Genomic DNA, 19,671 nt, shown 5'->3' on the forward strand with positions numbered 1-19,671 from the left:
TAAATAAATAACAGCCTCTGTAAGCAGAGGAGATATATTTCTCTTTCTTTGGACTCGGAACGTCTTTCTGTTGGCGTCATTTTATTCCCGAGTTGCAAACGGGGTGAGGATTTCTCCTGAGAGAGAGTGAGAGAGAGAGAAGAATGTGAGGATAGGATAAACGTAGATCTATCGTATCTACCTTCTTTTGTCTCACTTTTCTCGGATAAATTATCCATTCGTTTTGCGTGGTGTGTAAAAGCAACGAAGGAGGGAAACAAACGTCCAGCTGTAATTTAACTCCTCCGCAGCCCGCGAGCTGTATGTAAATTCAGTAGGTTTTTAAAGGAAACAGAGGTGCAGCGGGGTTGGATCTATGAGACCTGAACCTTTTTTCAAACGCGAGAAGATCCGGAGAGAATAATTATTACATCTTCCTTCCCCCGCCCCTCGACCACCACCACCCTTCAAATCCTTCCTCCTTCCCTTTCCTCACCTTCGAGAATTTATTTCACCCCCTTACTGCCGAGTTTTAACGATCTATTTACTTATTGCCAACGCCTTTCCTTTATGCATATACATACATAAACATTCACGGAGATACAATAATAAACAGAATCCGAGTATCGTTTGCCGTTCTCGTCCAGTCGTAACGAATAAAATATACCTTCCAGTTTTCAAGATAAAGGGTTTTGCGAAATGGACAGTATTTATTCGAGCCGATCGTGAGATAGCTACGGGTGGGCAGAATTACTTTTCATAATTTCATCTTTCTCCTTTCATTATTTTCACTTCGTTTTACCCTCGTCGCTCGAATAATTCCTACTGCGTCACATTTGTATAAATATTCTTGATTTTAAGACACTCGTGCAAATTTGAGGTACATAATGCGAAATGCGACTGTACATCGTTCCTCTTATTATTATTATTATAATTATACGTTACACGGGTACCTATAATCACGATGCCGACCTTTTAAGGAGGACTTGATAAGTTCTCGCCGAGGGACTCGGAAACCCACCTGCGGTTATAATTATAACCGACACGTTTTTACCCTGTGCTCTTCGTGATAATAAACTGGAAGTTAATTGCTAAAGTTAAAAGATCCAGGGAGTCGTTTACCGTCGAGAGATCCGTAGGAGAACTCCTCTGCAGTAATGATTATTTAAACTTTACCGAGCCTGGAGCGTTCTTGTCATCACTGCTCTTCCTAATTCGTTTAGTCTCTGTTATTTCCCGACGAGGATTACAAAGTTTCAAATCGAAGCGTTCAGGGGCTTACTGTCTGTCCGCGAAATATTCGCGACGTTCTTGATTAACCTTTCGAGTCACCCGTTATTGTGCCGAGTCAAATTTTCTAATCTGAAATATGATTTTCAATGTGGCGGACAAAAATATCAAATTTTATCGAATGCGGTAAAAAAACTCTACGCGGGAGTTTTCGGGGTCGCCGATTTGATTCGCCGTACCGAATTTTCAAGATCTGATTTCAGATTCGTAATCAGCGACGCCAAAAACCCACGTACAGAGTTTTCTCTCCAGATTCGTTCGAATTTGAAATATTCGTCCGCCTTATTGGATCCGACATCTTGAACTTTTAAAATACAATTTTCACGATTTTTTTCATTGTATTTACTTTATCAAAATTTATCCCTACGCATACATGTGTTTAATCAATTAGCGTGCAGAAGATTCGGCGAAATTGAAAAGTTACCGTTTAAAATTTCCTTACAATCTTACTTGGGTATATATATATATATTTTCCAGGTATATGTATACCTATGTAATAATTTTTCGTAATTATTTATAAACTTTTCCTTCGACTCTCGCAGCTTTCATCCTGCAGCTTCCTTACTTCTTTAATATCTCGATCCTTTTACGAAGGAGACGTTTCGAAAATTCTTCCACCTTCGGCACGGGAATTAATAAGCTTGAAACTTTTGCCATACGCTAAACAGCTTTTCGTCTCTTATTTAATACCAGCCTGCATGTTTATAATATATAAGCCGATCCGTTTACCGGTTTCTACAATCAGCTCCGCCGCTTCTCCCATAAACGGAAGTATATAAACTGTGATTATTTATGTTTTGAGAAAACAGTTTGAAACTTTGCTATATATATATATAATATACTGAGAGTTACGAGGAAGGAAAACGGTGGTCCGTATTATATACGTCGACTTGTAACCGTTTGTTGGAAAAGTCAAATTTTTACACACACGGTATGTATTCAAACAAATTAACAAACACGGGACTCCGACGGTTGGATAACTGGTAATTATTTATTTATGTATATATATATATATATATGTGTGTGTGTGTGTAAATTATAATTTGATGGAAATTGACGACTCACTTTGTCCTCGGCAGTCGCCCTTTGTTATTCGGTTTGACAAAATTGTGTTACAAGAGAGATGTAATTAATTCGTACACGCCGTCGGCTGCATCGAACCAGTGACGATTTGAAACTCGATTTCATTTTTATTCCTTCTCTTCATCCCGCAGTCCCGTTCCCCGTAACAAGATTTGAATATACGTACCGAATAAATTGGCTACAAATTGGCAACACCCGTGTATATGTATATATATATATATATATATATATATATATATATATATATATATAGATATATATGTATGTATACATCCATGTTTGTGTATTTTACCTAGAAGTACGGAAGGTTGTTGGATTTTATTTCGAAACGTGTAGGTGTGAGTTACCTGTATTGTGAGTTGCGTCAGCACTTCGTTTAACTCTCTCTCTCTCTCTCTCTCTCTCTGCAGAAATCGTTACAAATTTGCAATAAATGGATAAAATTGAAACAAGTTCAACTAGAGAGAGAGAGAGAGAGAAAAAAATATACAAGACATATGTAGCGAAACAATAATTCGTGGTATAAACCTTTCGGACGGTTAAATCCGCATGCATCGGTTCACAGATCCCGGTCCCTTTATAAATTATTACGTCGTTGAAAATTGCTTATTCGATTCAATTTCCATAACTGGTTCATAAACATTGTTCAGAGAGAAGAAGAGAGAAATCGAGAGAGGTAGAGACAGAGAGAGAGAGAGAGAGAGATCGTTTTGTTCTAAAACCTCCAGAGTCTAGGTTTACATATATATATATATACATATATTATGTATTATAGGTATATAATGAATATCTTTCGCCCCGTTTAAACAGCAAATCTTGCAAACCGTGTGAATATTACAATAATTCAAACTGAATTGTGACCGAATTAACGCCTCCTGCACACCGCTGGGAAATTAAACTCCCCTTTCTTCTGATCGCGGGATTACGATTTCGTACAACATAGCTGAATTTTTTAACAGAGGAAGGGACGATCGGTTGATAAAATTTCAAAGATCGTCGTCATCTTCTTTTCAACTTCCAAAAAAAAATAAAAAATAAGTCCGGGCTAAAACCTGATGTAAACTTGTAAAACAAAAACGTAGAAAACATGAATATAACAGAAATCAATGATGTTCAACATATTTATAATAACTATGATGTAATTCGTAAATTTTCAACTCACAAAGCCGGATAAATAAATCATTATTTGGAGCAGAGGTTTTTTTTTTTTCTTTTCTTACAAACTTTTTTTTCTCACTTTTCGCGTATTGTTAATAACAGATTGTGATTATCAAATTTACAAGTACAAAAGACAAAAACAGAATATATTTCTAATCCGTTGGCATGAATTTTCTACAACGTTAATTACTTTTTTTTTTTTTTGTTTACTATTCTACCGATCACTTATTCAATTCTAGAAAATCTTCCGATCTGTATTTCTAATCTGTTGAAATCAGTTTTTACCGACGTTATTGGATTTGGTTTTTTTTTTTTGGTTTTTTTTTCTTTTTCTTTTTCTTGCAAACGAAATCAAATCCGAACGCACGTAAATTCAATTAAAATTCGAGATATTCTTCGAATGTATCCATATTTCAATTCACAATTTAAGCAAGCAAGATTTTCAACTCGTTGTGAAAAAAAAAAAAAAAAAGCTTCGGACCGGTGTTCAGCTTGTGTACGGTGTGTTTTATTTTATTTCTCAAGTTGGTATCTGTACGGTTGCATTCATGCAGTAGTAGCTGTAATCAGTTAGGTAGGCGATTAGTCTCGGCACAGGGAAAGCGTTCCAGTATCGCTGATCCGATCATCGTTTTTTTTTTTCCTCCTTTTTGTTGTTTTTTCATTTTTCTTTTTTCTTTTTTTCTTTTTATTTCCATACTTCTCTCGCTACAAGATTCACGGGGGCGAAATTCCTCGAGTGGAATTATACAGCAGTGTCGTTGCTCGTTTGTACGACGTCTCGCAAGCTCCGGTATATATGCACCGAACATCGTTGCGCCTCCTTATCTGCATCTACTAAATCCGATTAACTTGAAACCTCTTCCGCGTATCCCAAGCTGCCGCCGCACCCTTTCCCGTATCTTATATCCACAGGTTAATTAAACCGCGTCTCGTTTCGCTTGGCGAAAACGAAAAACAAGGGTAAAAGAAAACAACCAAAAACAAAAAAAAAGACAATGAAAAATTAGCGTCTCCTTACAGAGAGCTTTTACATTTGAACGATAGTAGGGAACGATAATCCTTTGCTCACTCCTTGATTGGTTCGGTTTTACAAACTGAAGCGTGTCGCGATGTTTTTGTTTAAAGAAGAAAATACTAATGACAATAATTTTACCGTAACTTATACCATTATACTGCCGTCCTTAGCACAAAATGTCGTTTGTGTCTTTTGGCTAAAACAGAGAAATTTAGGGACAAGGTTTGTATGATGGTTTTTTGTTAGAAATAATGCACGATTTTTTTTTTTTTTTACACAATATTTTTAAGAAACGTTCCCTTTAATTTCATATCAAAATAACAATTTTTAGTATTCCGTTTTATCAAATTAATCAAAGACCCTACAAATTTTGACAAAATTTCATCTTTGAACGCGTCTAATACTTTTTTAAAAACTTTGTACGTACCTAAAAATTACTACATACGACATCGTTGCTCGAGAAAAGAACAGTAAATGCTTGATAAAGCGTGCCGTATCTACACTAAGCAAATTTTCTACAATGCTATTCAAATAATTTGTCAGCTAAAAGTAAACGAATCAAAAAAATTAGTAGTAAGATGTTTAATTTTTTGGTGGATAAAATGAGATGTAGGCTGTCCGTAGCTTGATTGTAAGTGAATTCTTTTAAAATACTTTTCTCGAGTAGTTTGATTTTCATAAATCTTACGATAAAAAATTATCAATAAGTATGATAAAAAAAAGTTTTGGTCTAGAAAATGCAAATAAAATGTAGTCAATTTTTTTTTTCAACAAAATAATGTTACGTATTTTATGCGTAAGTCAAAAATCAATAATATTTATTGCCCTCTTGTCAGTATTAAGCTATTTTATTAACGAAATAAGCAATTGAAATAATTTGAACGACAATAATTCTTGTGCATAGATATTTTTTTAATTCCTAGAAACATATTTATCTTCATTTATATTTCTGTGATATTACAGTTCTTTATTTTTATCGTAAAACGAGCATGTTTTACTAAAATTGAATATTTTCGCGAAAAATTATCGATCTTGTACAATAATTATTTGTTAAAACCGGTACTTAAAAATTATAAATTCTATCAAAATGCCCTGACTAATAATTTTCAATTAAAATTACTTGTTAAAAATGTTGTATCTACCGAAGCAGTGTACATATTACGACGTTTTTATTCAGTTTTATAACTGTATAAGTTACGCAACGACGTTCTTAGAATGTTTTTCAAGACATACGATGTTTCGAAACAGTTCCATTGAAAAATTATTGCCGTACAAAAAATCGATAATTAATTAATTGACCTTCTTAAAATCGTTCTCATAAAAATAAAAAAAACGTTCTCAAACTTCTCAAGTTTTTGCCAATTTTGAAGCCAAAAAGAAAAAAAAAAAAGAAAAAACCTTCACCGTGTCGGTACAGAGAAATTTGATAGCCGGATGATGATAAAAAAAAAAAAAAAAAAAGAAAACAATGAAAAAAAGAAAGTATAACGTACAATTGAAATTCGATAAAAATTTACGAGTCGGTAGACCCTCTGGAAATGGAAATCAGTCTACCCATAAAATTGGGATGCCCGTTTGAAATTGGTTCGGTTTCTCTTCCGCCCTGTTTTGGAACGGCCAACGTTGATCCGGCACTCCGAAGGTTGATCCTCTCGATCGTATAAAGTATAGTATCTGTATCTACATTCATTGCCTGCCGTTTAGGTTCGTATGCCTTTTAAAGGTTATATAATAGTAACCGTACGTAAGGCAACGTAAAATTTCAAAACGGCAAATAGGCTGTAAAAAGTGAAAAAACAAAAAAAAAAAAAGAAGAAATTTTACGCCGTGTACGGAGCAGAGATTCGCCCCCATTTTATCGCGGGTTGACGCTGAAGCTCGTTGGCACTAAAATCAACGAAGAAGGTAATAAGAAAAAAAAAAAGAAGTAGAAGAAGAAGGAAAAAATAGAAAATAAAATTACCTACAAACACACAAGCGTCGTTTTTACGCCATAGGAACCCCTTTGTGCTTTATTCTGCACCCCGCGTCGTAAGTTCAGCGATAAACTCTAACAAGACCCTTGGCCGTGTCTCGATAGCGATTCGATTTTATAACATAAACGACGCTCGTCACGCCCCGAAGCGAGTCGAACTTGCATGTATGTAAATTCCTTGAGTGGTAATTTTGCGCTTTACTGGTCAATGTCGACACGGTTGCTTTCTATCGTTCATTTTAGATTCATTTCGTTTTTTTTTTTTTTTTTTTTGTTAGATTCTAACCAAAATTCCACCCTCGAGCTTAACCCTTCAGAGTCATAGTGTTAAGTATTCTTACCAACTATTTTATATCCGTTTTGTTTTTTTTGTATTTAGAGAACTTTGAAAACACATTTATTTGCAATTTTTATTTTTTTTTGCTATTTATGATAGTATACTAACCGGTTTTAAATACTCGAGAGTAATTATTGCGATATAATGTGAATTATTATCGATAGAAACAAATTGAGTGAGAAAAATCGTAAAAAATGAAGGAACAGTTCATTTCAGAGAAAGTTACCCCTCTACACGTGTACATATTTTACATAGATTATAAGTTTTCGGTATTACTGATTACGAGTCTGAAATTCGATTTTAAAAATTGAAGATGGTGGATCCGATATGGCGGACAAAAATTTCAAATTCGATCGAATCCGGCGAAAAAACTCTGTCCAGGGGTTTTTGGGCTCGCTGATTCCGAGTCTGAAATCAGATTTTGAAAATTCAGTGCTGCGAGTCCAATCAGCGACCCCAAAAACCCTTGTACAGAGTTTTTTGACCGTATTCGATGAAATTTGAAATTTTTGTCCGCCATATCGGATCCGTCATCTTGAATTTTTGAAATCTGATTTCAGATTCGTAATCAGCGATCCTAAAAACCACAGAATATTATCTCGTTATAAAAATTGACTCGGCACAATAATGTCTGACTCAAAGGGTCAAGGCTAGTTCTATCGTTTCAACCGATCTCACCGCCTCTGCCACGGCTTCGATAACCATTAGTTCAATGGCTTTCGTATCGACTTCGACTCCTTTGCTCGAGTACCTCGATATATTTAGGTACTCACCAGAAACACCGTACGTATCACCAGACTCGATTTGTCGGCCAAGTTCGAACGGTTTTAATACCCTTGCTTGCGGGTCCTAATATCGACGATTGAAAATTCCAGTAATTTTACTTGATTGAAAAATGGTTGATAATGAGAAAACCACTGGAATTGGTCACTTGACACTGCGGTGAGAAAAATCGAAACCTTTTCTTTCAGGCGGAACGGAATTCTCTGGCCAATTTGCCAAAACATTGAAATCATGAAGTTGTCGAGTTGGCTTTCTGAAAAAACAAAAAAAAATTGGCATTACGTATTACGGGATCGATTGAGTTTTCGAATGTGCATCGCTTCGAGTGCGCTCACCTGCCAATGGCGTTCCGGTATCATCGATAAGGTCAAGAGTCGAAATGATCGAATGACGGAGAGGTTAAAAGGTTCGGAAATTGATGAACGTCGATGCGTTTGGCGGTGATTCTGCTTCACCGCAGCTAAAAGCCAGCTCGCGATAGCCGAAATTGGAACAGCTCTACGAATTATTATACCCACAGGATTATTGCCGGGGCTTTTCGCGTATCTCGGTTAATAATTCGTCGTGGCGAAGCGAAGAATATTTTCGACATCGGTTCGCAGTTATTTAACGCAACGCGTCGGACTCGCTTGCAAAAATTCATCTTGAATTCTATTCGTTTCTTGGCGCAGAAACTCACCCGGTAATGTAGTTTGTTTCCTTTCTCTACTCCGATCCCCTTGGCGTGTTTCTGAATCTCTTCGTGTTCGCGTGCCAACTCTGGGAGTGTTCTTTGCTTCTCCCATTGCGCTTTTAATAATACCCACTTTGGAAGGAAAATATTCAACTAGCCGTGTTGCGCGTGAGTTTGTAGGAGAATGAAAGGGTCGGGGTATCGGATTTTCAAAAATGCGAAATTCTAGTTCGTAGAGTTTGATAAATATTCTCTAATTTACGAAATGTATCGAAAAGTCACACGGTATAGACTCGGAAAAATCAAAAAACATTGTCGCAGTTTTTACTTCTCATCATCTTTCGTGATATAGGAAAAGTATCGGTTTCTATTTTCAACATTCAGTTTTTAGAAGAATATCAGTCTAAAAAGACAGACTCCTTACCTTGTCGCGGTGATGAAAAATATAGCGAAAAAACTGTTTTTCAACTTGTCTATACTTTACCTTTGTAATTTTCAACTCTTCTGTTATACCTATTTCGATTTTTTAGAATTAGAAAAATTCGTGACACGTCGATATATTCGCGTCCTTGAAAATTTGACACCGCGATACTTTTGCTCACTGATCATTCAACATTTTCACCCCCCCCGCGCAAGAAAATCCTCTTCAATTTTCTTCTATCTTTTAATTACCCTGTTACCCCAAAAAACTTGGAGCGGCATATAACGTGTAATAAAGTGTTATAAGCAGCGCGCCTTTGTCGCCTTCGGACAATGTAATATCTTCTTCGTAATCTTATCGCCGAGCTGTTTTATATTGCGAAGTATCACCTCATTCCGTTGTAATTAAAAAGCCGCGCCTTATCTCGCTTGAGAAATTTTTCTTTTCACTCTCTACTCCCTAAATTCTCTCTTCGTTTAATTGCTACACTTTCACGACTCTCCTCGATCACATCTCGATAACGTTCCCGGTTCCTTTCAACGTCTCGTAATTAAAAAAATAAATAAATAAATAAATAAATAAATAAATAAAAATTGCCATTCACCTGCGGTGGTCAAACGATTTTCTTTCACGTCCAAAGGATAATGAGAAATTTGCCAGACTTGTTTTTTCTCTCTGTCTCCCTCCTTTCCGTGCAAAAAAGAGAAGATGTGGGAACGAAAATTGATAAAAAATCCTGAACCACGAACAAAGTCAACTCCTGTCACGATCATTCGCGAAACATGTAATTATCGCCGTATATGCATACAAGCGTGCCTCGCGTTTATCGAGATTTCACGTGTAAATATACGTTATATATGGGGCATTCCACGCCAACTCAGTTAAAGGTTGACCATGACATTTTTTTATTTCACCAAAAATTTTCCCTACGTCAGTACAACCCCTGTAAAGCTTACAAAGAATTTTTCAAATGTTTTTAATCACGCCCTTTACCCCATGTTTGTTTAAACCGGTCTCAAAAATACCCAAATTGATTTTTATGAAACCAAAAAGAGAGAAAAAAAAAAAGACATTTGGTTTTCGAAACAGAGCGGGATCTCGTTCAGTCGTACCTTTTTTTAAAAATCATTCTTTATATTGTTTTCCCCCTTTTTTCTATAAGCATACCTGTTGAAACTATGTTGTAAAATTTTGAAAAACCAAATCGCGAATGCGTTTTAGAACCAGAGAAGTAATAAAAAAAAAATCCCCAATCAGTTTTTTTAACGACACCTGTTTTACTCGATTCTTCTAGTTACTCTAACAAATGAAATTTTTCTCAGCGTAGGAAAAATCCTTGGTGAAATTTAAAAGTCTCATACCGTTTACTGAGTTGACGTCGAACGCCCTATGTAACGCGATGGTCGGCAAGGTAAGAGAGAAACAAACACGGGGATCGAGTCAAGTGAAGGAGGTTGGAGGTGAAGAAAAAAAAAAAAGAAAAAAAAAAAGAAAACCACTAAATGGAAGAAAGAAAATTAAAAAAAAGGAGGAAAAATAAGCGTCGCCCCGAAGTCGGCGTTGCGGGTGGTTTAAAAGGGCCCGTTACGCACGTACGCGTAATTATTCCGGTTTTATGTTATACGGCACCGAGGTTCTCGGGTTCCGCTATGTAAGCCAGCAGCGTGTGTTAATACCCGCGTTTCTTAGCCGCACGAATCGAGTCACGCTTGGTGACGACGGCGACGGTGCTGAAATACGTACGTTTTTCTTGTAAACCCGTTCAAAGATCGTCAGCGCCGCTTCCGCGGTTCACCGGAAGTCCGATTCCTTGAAGATATCGGTAATAACGGAGAAATTAAGAAGTATTGTTTACGGTAGAACGACGACGACGACGAATCGCGGAATGTACGCGGTAATTCCATTCCAGGGAATTTCTCTCGACCCATTTCTTTTTTCCGCTTCTGTTTCTCTGCCGATTTATTTTTTTTTCTTTCTTTTTTACTCTTCTTCCATTTTTCGTTTTCCTACCATCCTTCATTCCAGAATCAGGTTCTCGTCCTCGGCTGCAAGCTTCTATCAAACAACGGAAATGAAAAATTTTGTACGAACGAAAAGCCGAATGCTGCTGGATTTTTGACTCCGTTTCTTCGGTCAATCCGTTCTTCCAGGGCTCGTTTCCTCATTTATTCATTCATTCGTTCGTTCGTTCGTTTGTTCGTTCGTTCCCGAGTCCGTTCGTCAATCTGGTAAATTACTGTAATTTACGCGTACTCGACCGTCCTTTGTTATACGGGAATATCGGCCTCCGTCTGCTACGCCGACGATTGATTGCTCAATTTTTTTTTTTTTTTATTCCTAATTAGGTCTCGGTAGTTTTATTAGGTAACGGCTGCTCTATTTAGGGCGGTAATTTCCATTTGGCGATTCGAGGCCGAGCGGAGGTTTTATTACAGCTTTGTAAAAATTGAAAATTGCGAAAAAGAGTATAGGTATTATAGTTAATTTTTGGCATCCTTTTCTTTTCGTTACTCGAGAGTATAAATTCTCGTTTCGTTATTTATCTCGCTTTTGTATACTTGCCGTATAATTACTTGCGTCAATATAGATACAAAATTTGACTGTTTGTTGTTACTAATCAACCGCGACGATGCTTTTACCGAACAATAATTGCCTGTTACAATTTGTGCAAAATAAAGATAATTAAACGAAAACATAAGAGAGAGAGAGAGAGAGAGAGGAAAAATTTGCTGGCTGGCTTCTTCGTGTACCTACCTTACACATACAGCAATACACGTTACACGGTGAAATTGCCGTGTAATAATTCCATCGTTGAAATTTCACGGGAAGAGGGTGAAGGGAGAAGGGAGAGGATCAGCCCTCGTCGCGCTGATCATGTTTATATTCCATTACGGAATGTGGCTGTATCGTCTACGTGTATAGGTGTAAAAAAAAAAAATAAAAAAAAAAAAAAAAAAAAAAAAAAAAAAAAAAAATCAGAGAATACTAAAAAGTCGAGGCAACCTCAACGAGATCAGATTCATGGCTGCCCCGCCATCTAGACGAGGACATTTGAACCGACGGTTAAGGGGAGACGTTCAGTGAAACTCTAGACTTTTTCAATTTGCTTAAAATTTGAACTCGTAACAGAGTTCCGTAAAACACGTGGTTTCAACGAAGTTGCAATCAGTTACGTTCGAGTGATTAATTTTTAAACTGTCCCCTTAAATGTTTGAAAATACGTAGAGAAGGTTCGAATCGGTTTTCTTTTACTCTCAATAAGTCGAGAAGCGAAAAAACAAAAAGGAATGTCGTCCTTCTCATCTCTCTCAACGTTTTGAATTTTCTTCTATCGTATGTTTGAAGATTCGAAATAATATATCATTCCTCTTTATCTTATACGTGGCACTTTTATATTTCATTCTCTTTCCCCAGCGTGCCTCGCTGAATTCATAAAGGCGGAGAGACTTTACATACATCAATTTTTCGAGAAGAAAACAAACCAAAAAAAAAAAGAGAAAAAAAATATCAGAAAAACAAAAAAATTTTTTATAGCCAAGAGCACTTTGGCCATGAAACATTGAGCGCGTTTACCTTACCGCTCTTTAATCTGTTTTACCTATACGCGCGAAAGTTATAAAATATTACTCATTTTTACATAAATTATGGGTACATAGGTGGTTACGTTGCACGTACGATCCGTGACACGTGAAATTATCTACTCCGTTTTAATCCCACACGACTCTGGAGTGACTTATTTCAAGCCATGGCTCGATGCAGAAAATCCCTGGTTAAGTTTGTTCGGAATTTTGTTGTTATAATGTGATAAATTACCCTTCGTCTGACTTTTAATTTGCTCTTCGTTCGTACAGACAGTTGACTCGCAATTTTATCCATGTAACTGTATACCTGTATATGTATATGTTTGAAAGTTAACAAGAGTCGTCTGTAAACTTGAATATGAAATTTCCGAAAAGCATCTCTCGGTTCGAGGTATTAAACGCGTCTAAAATTCTTTAAAAAGTACCCTTTTGAACTCTCTATTTTATTCCCCGCGTAAGCCAGGAACGTTGTACGATGCCGGTAGCCAAAAATCGTCACTGTCGTGCTCTTTCTTACCGACATCGTTAACTCCCGCAACTAGGCAACCGGATACACGTCCGTGTTTGCAGGGTTGCGTATCGTAGAATTTTACCCTGCGTTTACAGTCAATCTTCTAACAACAATTCAATCATACATATTGAAAATGGAATTGTTTCTGGTTAACTTATGTACCAATTTCTTCGAACCATTAATCGAACCGTGGTTCAGAATACAGCAGTGATTTTTTGGCGACGCAGCTGACGAAGATCGAGCAACACAGAGAAATCAGTGTAAAATTCGCTTTCACGTAACTTCGGGGTTGGAAGAACAGCCCCCCCCCCCCCCCCCCTCCATTTTTTTCCTTGTTCCCCCGTGACTCGAAACACACGATCCCAAAGGTATATTAATCACGTGATCTCTCGCACCCTGATTTATGGTCGGCAGCGTTATCAGACGAACCAGAAACTGTGTGCAAGTGTGTGTTTCTAATCGTCGAGATTGAGACGCGTCGAATTTCGCGCTGCGGATTCAGCCGGTTATAAAATCCGGTTGAATTGTTTCCAAGGTCGTTAGGTTGGCAAACTGGCTTCTGCGTCTTGACGTATTTTTTTTTTTTTTGTTTTTTTTTACTTCCTTTTTCGTTCAACTCTTGTTAACTTTCAACCCGTTCGTCGTACCCTGAGCTTTTTAATTAACGCAGCAATTTCTTACGCGTCTGGCCTGTCTATTTCACCTCTGGGATTCGAGCCGGGGAAATTCGAGGAGCCGAACCTACCTCAAGGATTTTTCTTTCACGCGGTGTAATCAGTACGGACCTTGAACGAGTCGTTTGCCTTTGAAAAACGACACGTCTCATTACGGCGTTTAGATCTGACGTTCCCCGAGTCGGTCGCTGTCTATTTAATCTCTTGAAATCGTCTCCTAACCTTCGTCGTCCATAAGCCTTGACAATGGGATCTAAACATTCTGTAGAATCTACCACGCAGATTCTAACGTAAGTGGTAGAAAAATAACACCCATCTTATAACCCCTATCGCTTTTCGTCTCTAGTTCCACACTCGAAGATTCCATTGTCGTTGGCTTCTTCAGGTCTTTACAAACGCATGCACAAGTGTTATGTAATAAGGTTCTTCTCCTCTTTTATCTCGATTTCGAATCCGAAACGAAATACATATCGTTTTTCATTTCTTTCCTCCTGCGCTCATTCTTAGTTTCTTATTCCAAAAGGACTCGGCTCATTTACGTCCGGGACTTTTTTTTCCATCTCGTTGACACACGATGTGACCCCTCTTACACTTTCGTCTGCTGCAACAGTAGTTACGTCCTTCTTGAGATATTGAATGAAATTTTTCTTCTCCTTTTTTTTCCCATTTGTCGTACGCTCTATGAGACGGGAAGTCTGGCGCAAGTTTTTTTTTTTTTCTTTACCTAATCGACGCGTTCAATGTTGGGCAGTAAAATAAGTCAGTATCTTTAATTGTTACTCTGAAATATGCAGTGCATAAAAGTTTTTGACAAGAGAGAAAGGAACAAGAAGGAAAGCAAATGAATCTCTTAAAATTCTGACGTCAAGTCAAGTTATCCGAGCGGGGTTGAAATATCGTCGTTTAGTCGGTTAATCAGGACTGAAATTCCAGCGAGATCCTTGCTGAGCTTGTCCTTTGTTTGACAATGATCGATGCGTCCGCGTGTAGAATCGGTATAGTCGGTGATACCTTTACCTTTGTCAATGTTGGGAAAAGAAGGAAGTAATTATACACAGGGGAGAGTGGAAAGAAGGGAAGGTTGAGCAACGGAAGTTTGGAGGGGTGGTTTTGCGTAAGGTAGGTATAAGACGAGGCCAAAGAAGTTATACGGCACTTGGGAGTTCTTTGAAAGGGACGAACGCACCGGAACCCGCATGAAAATCCTTCGAATATCCTGAATAGTTTTTCAAGATCCGTTCGCACAGCCTGTAATAGGTATATGTATATATACCAAGTTTTAGGGGTCGGGGTGAGAAACCTGTGAGAAAATTCTCCGCCTCCGTCGAGCAACACGTGTTACCGAGGAAATTCTCCTCCCCTCGATTTCCTCTCAAGTATCGGACGGTAAAATGATTCCCGGTGAGTACGAACACCACGAAAATACAATCGTGATAAAAATCCGGAACTTCGAGACCCTTCGAACGACCGATTTTCTTGCCGCCCGGTTACCTTCGACCCCTCCCCCGTTTTCCTTCACGAAAATTTCACCGGCTGATGGTGAAAGGTGATTAAGGTCACGCCTCCGGATGATCCGTCCATTGTGGAAATGGATCTAGGAAACGCGAGGACGCGGGTATAATCTGCCGACGACAAGATCCAGGAGCTAATGGTGGTTATTGTAGCCGCACTAACGGCCAGGAGTGTTCGACGGAAGTGGAGTGAGTCAGACAATTTGGCAAATCGCTCCAAACCACTCCAGGCCTGATATTCTGCCCTACATATTATGGCGTAATTCCTGCACCGTAAGCAGGCACGGACATCGACGATGTGAGAGGAATGAGAATGCGAGAAATGGATCGTTGAACGTGCATCGTCGATGATCCTTTCTTCTCATCGGTAAGTCGAAGCTGAAAGATCCTCAATTGTAATTTGAATCGTTTCCAACTTGACGAGAGACTCGCTGAGAGCTTTTGACACTCTTGGGGTATGGTTTCTGCACAGAGTGGGTTCGGCTTTTCGATATGCCCGTTTCATCTCGGGCATGCAGCTAAAGGATTGAGTCAGTCGCGTGCTTGCGGGCGTAGACGCGACTTTGACTACTAGCTATAAATACCGGACGGTATATTTAGCGTTCAATGGAGATCCAGACTCCGGAGAAGCCTTGGGTCAAAAAGCAAATGCGGCTACGTCTACCGGTCTCGGACCGATTTCAACCCGTCTAATCGGCTGGACAGAATTTTTACGATCGCTTTTTCATCCCCTGTTGCAACGTAATCGACGCGATTTTCTCCGACGGGTTTCCTAACGAACCCTATGTATCCACGTTACAAGCCACCCCCATCATCTGATATCCATTTGTCAGTGGAACGTGAGGGTCGTTTTGTCGAAGGATGAGGGGGAAAGGTTGAAGGGATTAGGTCGACTTTGACAATGACAAGTATATCGTTCCTTCATTTTCTTTTCTTTTTTTCCCCATTCCCGGTCCCGTTCCTTTGATACGATTTATTTCATCGGACCGAGGCCTGGCCATATTCGAGTTCGGGTTATATTATGCGAGTCCATTTCCGTCCGTGGTAAAGCTTTTCTAATGGTGTTTGGCTGAGCTGGTCTTCTTTGTGCTATGCTTTAAACCCTTCTTTTGTCAACCATCGTATCATACACTGAACCCGGACCACTTGATTTAGAAACGGAATCGTTGGATGCGCGTGCATTATGCCTGTAACGCCAAAGTGCAGGCACGGCTGCAGAGAGCAAACGTTGAGTCAGTTAGTTTTTTATAAAAACTTTTCATTCCTTCAAGATTATTATCACATAAATTGAAAAGATTATACCTAAAGGTATATGTATAAAGGTAACAACTGACTGTCGGGTGGGTAAAATTTTTTCACTTCCGTTCAACGGCGGTGTATACAAACTGTAAAAACTGTTCGTTAATCTTGTGCTTTTTTCACTCCGCGCCGCGAGATAAGACTGAAACAGAGATTAGGGTCTCAGATTGGGACCCGATCCAAATCCATTTTCTACCCTGAACACGAATAGGAAACTTCAGAGTTTCGATACGGTCTGTTTATTGCCTTGGTCAATCTTAGATCGGATAGTTTTTCTCGTCTTTTTCTTCTTCCTTCCTTCTCGAAACTCCATTAGCCTCCATGAATGAAGTCCTGAAATGGGTTAATCGAGGTTTAGGTTCGTAATTTCGATCGAGCGGCGGTACGGTGGACGTCTGATCGTGCGACTTGGAACATTTCATTGCAATTGCAGCAGTTAAAGTACAAACACACAACCGGTAGCGGACTCCTGTCTGTATTGTGGTTATGGAAGTACATCGTACAAACTGAAGGGGGGGGGGGATAGAGAGACGGAGAATGTAAAGAGCAAGCCCGACTAACATCCTGTTGGCTTGTTCCACAGTTTTTCTTGCTACAAAGAGAACAGCAGTGATGCCGAACTCGGTCGCGAGATATATCTAGTGATAACATGTGACTCATCACCGAGTTCAACAGACTTCCATTTCCATTTCCATTTCTCGATGATCGCATATTCAGGTCTTGGCAAACGAACCGATAATCTGATCATCGACTATACCGATACTCCACTTTCCCTGCATGCCCTGAAATTTTGAATGGTGAATGAAGAGCTTTTGCGCTCGATGAAAAAATTGGAATAATTTATCACATCAATGAACGGGGAGAATTGACCCTCGCCTTTTATCGCTACAACGATGATTTACTCTGTTAATGCTGGTTTATTTGTTGCCTGCCAGCTTGCGCCGTTCGTCTTTAACATCGCTCCGCTTCTGCCTGACGTTCTTTATCGAATTATTATACCCGCATATATCGCACACTTGTTTACGAGATAAGAGGCCTCGTTCTTTTTCACCTTTCATCGACTCCTTTCACAACGATGAAGAAATTATTCACCACCGTTAAGTCACGTTATCTCATCCATATTGGATTTGAATCCAATCCCTGTACGTACAAAGATTTTAAACGATATCTCCGTACTTTCGGAACGATCGATACCAGGTTCGTAAAACTCGTAACGAAGCTCTCTAGTGTAGAAGAAAATAGGTACGTACGACAGGCCAATCGGATGTTATCCTTCATTTTTTCATTTCCTGAAACGTTCGGTCCAAACTAAAACCACCATTTCCTAGGTTAATCACGAACGGAAGTAGCTTATCTCATACGGCAATGTCGGCACGCGGCACACGTGTCAAGTGACGTCACTTCAAGTTCCCATTACACAGAAGGCATTATAAGCTGTAACGCGTCGTTGCACATACGTGAAATCCAGCAGCGGTGTAGCTTCATCGCCACTAATCATTGGAGCAATCATCTCATCAGCCGAACGTGTATATTCGTTCGTTCTGTACTCGCTGGGCGAGATGCTCAAGTCACTGTCCTCTTTCACTCAAAGAGTCGCATCACCGATGTGCAGTGACAGCTACTCCAACAACAATTTAACAATATACTCGCCGATTAACCAAACTGTAAAGGATCGATTTAAATATTTTTACACGGGCTCGACATTCGCTCTGCAATGAGAGGTAATCAAAGGTTTCAGGGCCTCAGGAGTCTGCGGAAAAAGGATACGTTTAATATCCCGGCTGCGAAGGTCTTCCGTATATCTGCTCGTTGGATCTACTCAACTCGGGTTAAAAATAGAAGGGAAGCCTTCTTATGAATGTAAATAAAGAGACCCTCTGTTACGAATTGAGGGGTGCAGCTTTGGGTGTTGTCGTGACGTTATCGTAATTTTTTAATTTTCATCACATTTCACTTTTTCCAATTTCAAAAACATGATGATCTCGGAAATGGCTCGATTAAAAAAATCTACAGCTTACACGATGTTACAAAGAAACGATGGGTATGAAAAATTGCCGTATCTCGTTCAATTTGAACTTCCGGTTTTGCCGGAAATAAAACGATTTTCATTATTTTACCGAGAAATCCATTCTTGCTTCTCCGTAATATTTTTTCTAAATAAACGATTAGGGTTTTCCAAGTTTATATATTTATTTGCAAATAAAAAAAATAAAAAAAAAAGGATTTATAAATTTTTTCTTTTTCACAATTTATTTTTTATTCTCCCGTTTCTTCATCCCTCCGCGATGTTACGGATGGAATGTGCCTCGGGTATCATTGTTTGCTCGTTGAATATGAGATGAGGAAAAAACAGGCTGCGCTGAAAGAAATCCGAGAAGCTTGCGTTGTCGGATTGTATTCCGAAACTTGAATCCTCGGCAAGGTGTAAATTGTCAACCATTATACCGATGTCCTTTGCTTACGCACGTGGATAATTAGTCACCGCCACGTGCAAATACGGCTCCAATTATAAACCGCGGATCGGGTCGCGTTTTTTCTGAATTTCTTACGCTGCACGGTAAGAACCGCATCATTCAGAGTGAATAATGCCAGATGCGTAGAAACAGATTGTGTGATCTGAGAAGCGGGAAAACGTCTTGTCACGTACCAGTGCTAACATTCTCATAGTTTGCTCACCGGATTCGGTTTAGTCACGAATTACCCGCTAATTACCGCAATTACGACTCAAACTGTCTTCAACTATCCGAGACTAAACGTTCCATCGGATTCAATTGTTCTTTGAAAGCACCACGCGAGGTTGGAGGGGGGAGCTTTTCGATTTTTGGACTTTAACCGCCGATTCAAACATCGAACGAACGTCAAAGCGGGTTCGGGAGAAAGTCGTTGAGATATTCTTGATCTTGGGTGCAGTTAGCTGCGAGAGTCGGTGGCTTGCAGAGGTCTTCGTGTGAGCTATTTGGTGAAGAATGCGATGCGAGCAAATCGAGAGAACGCGATGCAAGGAGGCGAAGAAACTGAGGTCTGGATCGCAGCTGTTCCTTATAACGAACAACTCTCTAGACTCTCTCGTTGTTCCGTTACACCGGACCCTTTCAACTCGAGTTTTAAGGTCGAATTTTTTCCCTACTTATCGTTAAATTACCGCGGTATCGCGGCGTTTTGCAATCACCGCGAGACTTGGGCACGACCGATGATTATATACGACGGGAAATGGAAAAAACTTGAAGGTAAACACAGACGTCACTCGCACCCGACCCAGAACAATGGAAACACGTTGACTCGGGTCGTGTTCTTTGAGCTCTTTTACAAACCGGAACTTGGTTAACGAATTAGGATAAAGGCGGCGGGGGAATTTTTCGGCGACCCTCGCCCGACCCT

The 19,671-nt window shown here is 39.2% G+C and overlaps 1 protein-coding gene across 7 annotated transcripts in view; it reads left to right on the plus strand.

The window, feature by feature from the left end:
• The window catches only part of LOC124297258 (E3 ubiquitin-protein ligase MYCBP2), a 169,941-nt gene that overhangs the window by 111,904 nt on the left and 38,366 nt on the right, over positions 1-19,671 (plus strand). The gene's annotated exons all lie outside the window — the stretch shown is intronic.

Source organism: Neodiprion virginianus, chromosome 2, assembly GCF_021901495.1.
Source record: "Neodiprion virginianus isolate iyNeoVirg1 chromosome 2, iyNeoVirg1.1, whole genome shotgun sequence".
In the NCBI taxonomy this organism is placed as follows: Eukaryota; Metazoa; Arthropoda; class Insecta; order Hymenoptera; family Diprionidae; genus Neodiprion; species Neodiprion virginianus.